The sequence below is a fragment of the Scyliorhinus torazame genome, chromosome 20, assembly GCF_047496885.1.
Source record: "Scyliorhinus torazame isolate Kashiwa2021f chromosome 20, sScyTor2.1, whole genome shotgun sequence".
NCBI lineage: Eukaryota > Metazoa > Chordata > Chondrichthyes > Carcharhiniformes > Scyliorhinidae > Scyliorhinus > Scyliorhinus torazame.
Genome location: NC_092726.1, coordinates 20,027,486 through 20,037,289, shown reverse-complemented (window position 1 = coordinate 20,037,289; position 9,804 = coordinate 20,027,486).

Genomic DNA, 9,804 nt, shown 5'->3' with positions numbered 1-9,804 from the left:
ACTGCATGTCTTGGTGGATACCTCTTTTTAGGATGACGACTTCTGCAATATTGTTGCCTTTCAGTTTATCATTCCGATTTCTTTTCGGACTAAGTAAAAAAAGCGTTTAAAAAGCTTTGCTACTGTATATTCTATGGTCATGTCTGCTGTCATCATTGTGTTGCAGAACAGGGAATTGATTTCTCATCTCAGTAATCTTTGAAGAGTAAAAGTTTAACGGTCAACAGGAGATTGTGTCTGTCACATGCCTGAGAGGGGTGGGATGGGATTTGGGGTGGGCACCGTTGCTGGTTTGACACTCCTATTAAACAACAAGAGAGTCAGTTCATCTTCAACCTTGAAATGAAATCAGAATCTGGTCAGGCAGATTGGTCAAGGCACCTTTGGAAGTCTGAAACTTGGTGGGGAGATGTAGAAGCATATAGCTGGGATAAATACCTGGAGGAGATGGAGAGCAAAGAGTTAATATCAGGGGCACCTGATTCTAATGTAATTATGATGCAATGTACCATGACCAAGTAACTGAGATCTGGTGGGAGGCAGAAATAAACAAGAATAGCTTTTGCGAACAACAGTCTATGGCAGCATTCTTAACTAACAGGCAAACCCTAAAGGAACCCTGAACCCAAGGTAAAACAGGGTGTTGGTTTGTGTTATAACCCGTACGAGTCTGGGTAGGTATGGTCCACTATCCCATGGTGCTTGCAGAATACGAGCCCCCCCGATAAGGGGGCAGGAGACCCTTAACACTGTTCCTGCGCTGTTGTATAAATAGAGTCGGCCAGTCAGGCACCAACAAGAGAAGATCCAGTAGGGAACTACGAGAGCTGTACATAATACTTAATGTGCAAAATAAATAAGTTTGTTTTCTCTACAGCTCGTTGTGGACTTCTTTTGTTGTCCCTTATAAAAGTGTGGTTAATCAAGGGATTGCCAGGGTAGTCAAAGGCGGGAGTGGTTGAAGAATGAGGGGTATTTGCCAGGGGAGGTGGATGGTCAGGGATTGGGGGGTTCGTTGAGAGGGTTGGGAGAACTTTGCGAATCCAACCAGAATCCTGTGTTAAACATACACAGCTGACCAACAAACTACACCAGCATTACCACTCTCAGGTTAGTTGAATTTGTCAAAGTACTTGATGGTTTCCAGAGTTGATAAAATGGGTGAGGTTAGCAGGGAATGTTACACACCTGAAAAACATCTTCTGACTCCAAAGATTCTGATCAGCCAACTTGCACCCAGTCATGGACACCATGTCCCTTGGGCTGAAGCATGAGAACGAGATGCAGAAAGGTAGCACAGAAGGGGATAGGCTTCCGAAACAGAGAGAAGGGCTCTCAGGAGGAGCTTTGAGGGATCATTGAATTGAATTTGATTTGTTGTCACATGTACCGAGGTATAGTGAAACGTGTAGTCTGCGTACAATCCAGACAGATCATTCCATACATGCAAAAACATAGACATGAGAGCGAGATCGAGATGCAGCTAATCATTGTCCTTTAGCATAACGTAAGACAAGAAATAATGTGCATTGCATGCATTTTACGAGGAGGTGCTCATTGAAACACGTTTTTTCATAAATTTAGAGTGGCCAATTATTTTTTTTCCAATTAAGGGGCAATTTACTGTGGCCAATCCACCTACCCTGCACATCTTTGGGTTGTGGGCGTGAGACCAAAGCAGACACTGGGAGAATGTGCAAACCCAACACGGACAGTGACCTGGGGCTGGGATCAAACCCAGGTCCTCAGAGCCGTGAGGTAGCAGTGAGCTGCTCAAAGAAACTTACCACATATTTCAACTAAACCTCCTCTGAGATCAGGGCATGGATGGTGCTTTCAGTGAATATGAATATGACCATGATCATGTTGTGATTCTTCCAGTCTGGAGCAGACAAACGTTTGTTACACCCCCAAGTTTGCCATCCACTGCTGCTGAAGCGAGGTGACTTACACCCGTTAGCTCACTTGGCTAGACACCTGGTTTGTGACACAGAGCAAGGCCATCAACGTGGGTTCAATTCCTGTACCGGCCAAGGTTATTCATGAAGGCCTGCCTTCTCAACCTTGTCCCTCGCCTGAGGTGCGGTAACCCTCAGGTTGAATCACCACCAGTCACCTGACCACCTCAAAGGAAAAAGCAGCCTGTGGTCATCAGGGACTTTACCCAAAGAGAGGGGAGTCTCTAACCAAAGAGAGGCAGACAGAATATACATGTTACTTGGTCTGTATCCCAGCTTCTTTCCTGCAAGTGTCCACACACATCTTTTGTGGGTGCCATATCTGAATTATGTGATGTACCAAAAATGCAAAGGATCCCATTCTCTGAACATACAGTTACTGCACATCCATGATGAGTACAAGTTTAAGATGCATGCTCAATGTCCCGGCAACGGGGCAGCACGGTAGCACAAGTGATTAGCACTGTGGCTTCACAGCGCCAGGGTCCCAGGTTCGATTCCCCGCTGGGTCACTGTCTGTGCGGAGTTTGCACGTTCTCCCCGTGTCCGCGTGGGTTTCCTCCGGGTGCTCCGGTTTCCTCCCACAGTCCAAAGACGTGCAGGTTAGGTGGATTGGCCGTGCTAAATTACCCGTAGTGTCCATAAGGGTTGGGAGGGGTTATTGGGTTGCGGGGATAAGGTGGAAGTGAGGGATTAATGTGGGTCGGTGCAGACTCGATGGGCCGAATGGCCTCCTTCTGCACTGTATGTTCTATGTAATCTATGTAAACAGTCATGGTGCTTTTACTGTGTCACTCAACACAATCCCAAATTCCCGTTCAGCAAGTCACTCTCAATACCTTCCTTCTGTCACTGTCCATCACAAAAAGCTATAGCGTTAGTCTGGGCTGTTTAACAATGGAAGTGGGGGAGTGACAGTGGTGGGATGATGGTGACTGCCACCCTGAGAGAGGACTGTAGGTTTGTCCTCCACAGAGTCACTGTTACTCCCCCAGGACGACAACTCAACAACACTAGTAATTTGTTGGAGATTGTTGTGAGACCCTGCAAACCCATTTGCGCGCTGGTGTCCCCAGCCATAATTGCAGCAGTCTGAGCTGCACTTGCATGGCAACAAGCTGAGATTTTGTGTTATCAGTCTGCGCTTCCAATGCAGCACTCATATGTTGGCTGGCTGCTGCTTGTGCTGCAATACAAGCTGAGGCATTGGCTGTCAGACACTGCATCATGATTGGTTTGGAAGTGATCACATGGAACTGGCCACTACTTCCATGCTGGAAAGGATGGCCTCCAAGCTCTATGCAGAGCCTGTGCCAAGTTGGAGCTGAACTCCACGATCCCTGACAGTCATAGCAGACTTTCAGGCATTTCATTGTGCATGTCCATTCACCTTTTCCTGTACTCTAACCCATTAAAGTCCTCAATTGAATACTCTGCAGCAAAACATGCATGCAGCCTCGCCCTCTACTAAGCTGGTAACTACACTATCTTTTCCTACTGTCTTGGCTGCAGGCCATTTGCCCCCACTGATTCACCAAATGCAGGGTCTGCCACTGTGGCAGCCTCTAGAGTATGCAGAGCGTGAGTATCTGATCTGGTGGCTGAGAATGTGAGATTGTGTGACGGTTTTTCTTCATCATGAGTGTCCTGCTCCTAAGGACTTTGTGCTGCTGCACCAGCGCTTGGCCAGGTGGCAGCTCGTGGGTATCTGAAAGGAAAAAGGCTCAAGAGTAGTGTTCACTGAGGGAAGTGGGGATAGCCAGAGCTGTATGCTTACACTATCTGCAGCTGATATATCGGAAAAGATTATGGGATGAGAGCAAAATGGGATGTGGATTAGGGGAGGAATATATCATCATCATTATTTATGGTTTGAGTCCCACTGCTTGCCACGGCCTGAGTTGTGGCCACTCAAATCATCTCAGACTCTGCAGGTGAAAACATACAGCCATGACTGTCTCCTGCCTTTGAGGTGTTTCTGCCTCCTGTTATGTGCCAACTTGTCATGCAAGAGAGAAGAAAGTTGGAATGCAATGTATTTGGGTGTTGTAGTTTTCTGTGAGATTTACAGTTTGAGGGTGAGGTATGTCTATGAATATGAAGTAAGAACAGAAAATTGTTGAAATTCTCAGCAGATGAAGCAACATCTGTGGTGGGTCATCAACATGAAACATTAACTCTGTTTCTCTGTGCAGATGCCGCATGGCCTGCCGAGTATTTCCAGCATTTACTGTTTTCATTTTGCTTTTGTCTGAACGTGTGACTTGTTGGTAGGGGAGTGAATCATAGAATCCCTACAGTGCAGAAGGAAGCCATTTGGCTCATCGAGTCTGCACCGGCTCTCCAAAAGGGCACTCTACCCATGTCCACTTGCCCGTCCACCCCACCCTATCCAGCACATCCCTGCACACTAAGGGGAAATTTAGCATGGCCAATCCAGCTGACCTGCACATCTTTGGACTGAGGGAGGAAACCAGAGCGCCCGGAGGAAACCCACACAGGCACGGGGAGAACGTGCAAACTCCACACAGACAGTCACCCAAGACCGGAATTGAACCCGTGTTCCTGGTGCTGAGGCAGCAGTACTAATCACTGTGCCACTGTACCACCACGTGAGTGAAGCCAGTGCACTTAATGGGTCTGTCAGCCAGTGTTTCATTTTAACATAGAAAATAGGAGCAGGAGTAGATTATTCAGCCCTTCAAGCCTGCTCCACTATTCATTATGATCATGGCTTTTAAAAAATAAATGTAGAGTATCCAATTCATTTTTTCCAATCAAGGGGCAGTTTAGCGCGGCCAATCCACCTAGCCTGCACATCTTTGGGTTGTGGGGGCGAAACCCATGCAAACACGGGGAGAATGTGCAAACTCCACACGGACAGTGACCCGGGGCCGGGATCGAACCTCAGCGCCCTGAGACTGCAGTGCTAACCACTGCGCTACCGTGCTGCCATTATGATCGTGGCTGATCATCCAACTCAGGAACCAGTTCTCGCTTTCCCCACATATCCTTGGATTTCTTTAGCCTTTTGACAAAGTGTGATCCAGACTCCACATTCGCTCCCTTCCTCTTCACCGATGCTGTCAGACCTGCTGTGATTGTCTAGTATTTTCTGTTTTTGTTTCAGATTCCAGCATCCACAGCAATTTGCCTTTTAGCTACATCTACCTGCTTCTTGAAAACAGACAATGTTTTGCCCTGCTTTCTGTGGCAGCGAACTCCACAGGCTCAATACTTGCTGGATGAAGATATTTCTCCTTGTTTCAATCCTAAATGGTCAACCCTCAGACTGTGACCCCTGCTTTTGGACGCCCCCACCATCGGGAACATCCTTCCTGCATCTACCCTGTTAGAATTTTATAAGCATACAACATTTGATGGTGCATCCACTGACCTTTACAATTAAAGTAAGGTCTTCAAGTTTCTTCACACTGCCTTGTCGCTGAGATTAAATTGTCCCAACAGTCTCTGGCTGGTGCACCTCCTGATTCTCTGTGGATACAGGACATAAGGCAATGAGACATAGGAGCAGAATTAGGCCACTCGGCCCATCGAGTCTGCTCCGCCATTCAATCATGGCTGATATTTTCTCATCCCCATTCTCCTGCCTTCTCCCCATAACCCCTGATCCCCTTATTAATCAAGAACCTATCTATCTCTGTCTTAAAGACACTCAGTGAATTGGCCTCCACAGCCTTCTGCGGCAAAGAGTTCCACAGATTCACCACCCTCTGGCTGAAGAAATTCCCCCTCATCTCTGTTTTAAAGGATCATCCTTTTAGTCTGAGATGATGTCCTCTGGACATCTCTCCTCTCGAAAGGTAGAAATGGTTACATGCCGTTGAAAGGGGAGAGGGGGGAAGAAAGAACAAAAGGGAAGGTCTGGGATTGGGTTGAGGGTAGGGGGGATTAAGTGAGAAAGATGTCACGAAAAAGAGGCAAAGTTAGTGGTAATGGTTGCAGTAAAGGGACAAAGTATTTGTCCAGACTCCGTGTCACTGCCAGAATAATGAACAGTTCTTTGTCTGAAAGGGAGAAAGATGAAAAACCAGATTCAAACCAGCACATGGCCAAAAAAAAAATCTAAATTAGGAACATAGTTCATTGTCTGGAATTGCTGAAGTCACTGCTCAGTTCAGAGGGTGTAAAGTGCCTAATCGGAAGGTGATTGAACTTTTGTTGAGCTTCACTGGAACCCTGCAGCTGCCTGACGCTAGAAATCTATTAGCAATTCTAGCAGCTTACAGCAAACCCACTGTTGCATGTAAACTGCAATTTTTAAATTCTTTCAGACTGGTTTTCCCTAAATACTCTTTAAATCCAAAGATGAAAGCAAATTACTGCAGGTGCGGAAATCTGAAACAAAAACAAAGTGCTAGTCAATCTCAGTAGGTCTGACAGCATCTGTGGAGAGAGAATGGAGCTAACGTTTTGCGTCTTTGTCATTTAAATCCATATTTCCTTCCACTGACAGCACAAAATGCACACCAGGGGATTTTTAATCATTCAACTAAGGCACACCTGCTTCTGTCTTTCTCTTGGTTTTGTCGTTAGGCCTTTTGTGCTCCACCAGAGGGAGCAGTTACATAAAACAAGTCTTGTATGTTCCAATGCATTGGTGTTCGGAATTTCATTGAGGGCTAACTCACATTTCCTCCAAAATCGATGCTTTGTCAACATGGAATAATTCACCTGAACGGCTCTTAAATAATCATACGACTGCTTCTGTATTTATAGTTCAATTTATGCATAATGTTATCAATTCCCTCCAAATGTAATGTTGCAAAGAGTACATGCTAGCTTTGGAGTACCCACAGTAGGAGTGGACACTACATTTCCTACCAACTCATTTTCCGTAAAGAAAGATTTTGCTCATTGGATTTTTAAAAATCCTTTAATATTATAAATTGAGTTGAAGCTGTCGCAGCCATAGCCTTCTTAGCATTTCCAATTCCTTCACATTTCTGACTGCTGGGAGAGATAAACGTGCAGGTGGTTGCATGGGTGTAGATACAGTTGTGGTACAATTGGGTATAGGTGGTCATTATAACACAATCAGTTGCCAAGAAAGAAGAGTTAGTTCATTTGAATAATGAGTTCTGATGAACAGAATGGCCTTTTGCTCTTTTGGCAATTGAGTAATAACAGAAATCTACAACTTTTCTGAGTTTGCGTCAGGTTAAAATTATGTTGGAAAAACAAAGGTAGTTTTAAGGGATTTATCCTTGTATTGGTAAACATCACCTGAGATGACAGGTAAGCAATATGCTGGTGTGAGATTCTATTGCCAACCTCCAAATTCCCCCTAACATTGTGGTCGAAACTGGAAACTCCACGCCTTCAAGACATGGAATATCTTTCAGAACAGACATTAAAATGAGACAGTGGCCGGAATTCTCCAGCTGTTCCTGCCAGCGGGATCCGCTGCTACAAGTTCCCCGGCAGTGAGGAGTGCAAACAACAGGAAACCCCATTGACAGTGGCGGGAGCAGAAGATTCCACCGCTGGCCGATACCGGGCCGCCTCCGCTGCTGGAAGACATGCAGAAAATCCCACCCATCATCTGTTTGTTTTGAATATGAACTATTCAATTGCTCTATTGGAACAACAGGGAGTTCCCCAATGTTCTCACCAATATTTCACTCTCAGTGAGCACCACCAAAAATAAATTACCTGATGGATGTACTGTACGTGGATTTCCAAGAGGCATTCGATTTGGTACCACATCAAATGTTATCACGTAAAATAAAAGCCCGTGGTTTAGGGGGTAACATATTGGCATGGATTGAATATCGGCCAGCTAACAGGAAACACAGAGTTGGCGTAAATGGGTATTTTTCTGGTTGGCAGGATGTGATGAGTGGCGTGCCACAGGGATCAGTGCCAGACCTCAACATTTTCCAATTTATATCAATAATTTGGATGAAGGGACTGAAGATATGGTTGCTAAATTTGCTGACGACACAAAGATAGGTAGGAAAGTAAATTGTGAAGAGGATGTGAGTTGCCTTCTTGAACCAACTGCAGTGGTTCAAGAAGGTAACTCACCACCACCTTCTGAAGGGCAACTAGGGATGGGCAATAAATGCTGGCCGAACCAATGATGCCCACATCCTGTAAGTTCATAAAAGGAGTCTACAAAGGAACATAGATAAGTTTGCCGAATGAGCAAAAAATCTGGTAAATGTGAAATTGTCCATTTCGGCAGGAAGAATAAAAAAGAAGCTTATTATCTAAATGGTGAGATGTTGCAAATCTCTGAGGTATAGAGGGATCTGAGTGACTGACTGCAGAACTCACAAATAGCAAGTACACAGGTACAGCAAGCAATTGGGAAAGTGTAATAACCCCCACGAGTCCCACCCTAATCGACCTCCCCATGGGACAACCTGTTTGTGGGGTCCATGTTTCTGGTCCTCATAGTCGCCCAGTCCAAGTGGCTGGACGTGCACCCGATGCTCACCACCACCTCCAGAACCACCATGGAAAAATTATGCCAATCATTTAGCACCAATGGGATACCGGAGGTACTGGTCATGGACAACAGGGCCCCATTCACTCGTGGAGTTCCAAACAGTTATACGTGCCAATTGGGTAGACACATCTGGACTACTCCATGCCACCTTTCCTTGAATAACTTGGTGGAGTAGGTGGTTTAAACTTTCAAACAAGGAATGAGGAAACATAATAAGGGCTCCCTTGATACAAAGCTGGCAAGGTTCCTTTTCCATTATCGGACCATGCCTCATATCACAACAGGGATACCACAACCACCGGATGACTAAGGGAGGCTTTAAACCGGGAGACACCATGCATGTTTGTAATTTCGGGGACACCCATTGGGTCCCTGAGGCCATATTGGAGAGATCAACACGTACAAGGTCAGAATCCGAGAGACGACCGTATGGGAACATGTGTACATCCTCAGGGGCAGGGAACCCACCTCAGAAGAAACCACGCCAGGTACATCATAGCCTTCACTATGACTGCAATAAACTTGTGTTTAATCACCGACAAGGTCCTCCTGGAAAGCTAATAGAATGTTATAATTTATGGTGAGGGGAATTGTATAACAAAAGTTGGGAGGTTATGCTTCAATCCTCCCACGGTAGGCTATTGCAGAAAATACGGAGGCTGGGGATTGAGGGTGATTTAGAGATGTGGATCAGAAATTGGCTAGCTGAAAGAAGACAGAGGGTGGTGGTTGATGGGAAATGTTCAGAATGAAGTTCAGTTACAAGTGGCGTACCACAAGGATCTGTTCTGGGGCCGTTGCTGTTTGTCATTTTTATAAATGACCTAGAGGAGGGCGCAGAAGGGTGAGTGAGTAAATTTGCAGACGACACTAAAGTCGGTGGAGTTGTCGACAGTGCGGAAGGATGTTGCAGGTTACAGAGGGACATAGATAAGCTGCAGAGCTGGGCTGAGAGGTGGCAAATGGAGTTTAATGTAGAGAAGTGTGAGGTGATTCACTTTGGAAGGAATAACAGGAATGCGGAATATTTGGCTAATGGTATAATTCTTGGAAGTGTGGATGAGCAGAGGGATCTCGGTGTCCATGTACATAGATCCCTGAAAGTTGCCACCCAGGTTGATAGGGTTGTGAAGAAGGCCTATGGTGTGTTGGCCTTTATTGGTAGAGGGATTGAGTTCCGGAGTCATGAGGTCACGTTGCAGCTGTACAAAACTCTGGTACGGCCGCATTTGGAGTATTGCGTACAGTTCTGGTCACCTCATTATAGGAAGGACGTGGAAGCTTTGGAACGGGTGCAGAGGAGATTTACCAGGATGTTGCCTGGTATGGAGGGAAAATCTTCTGAGGAAAGGCTGATGGACTTGAGTT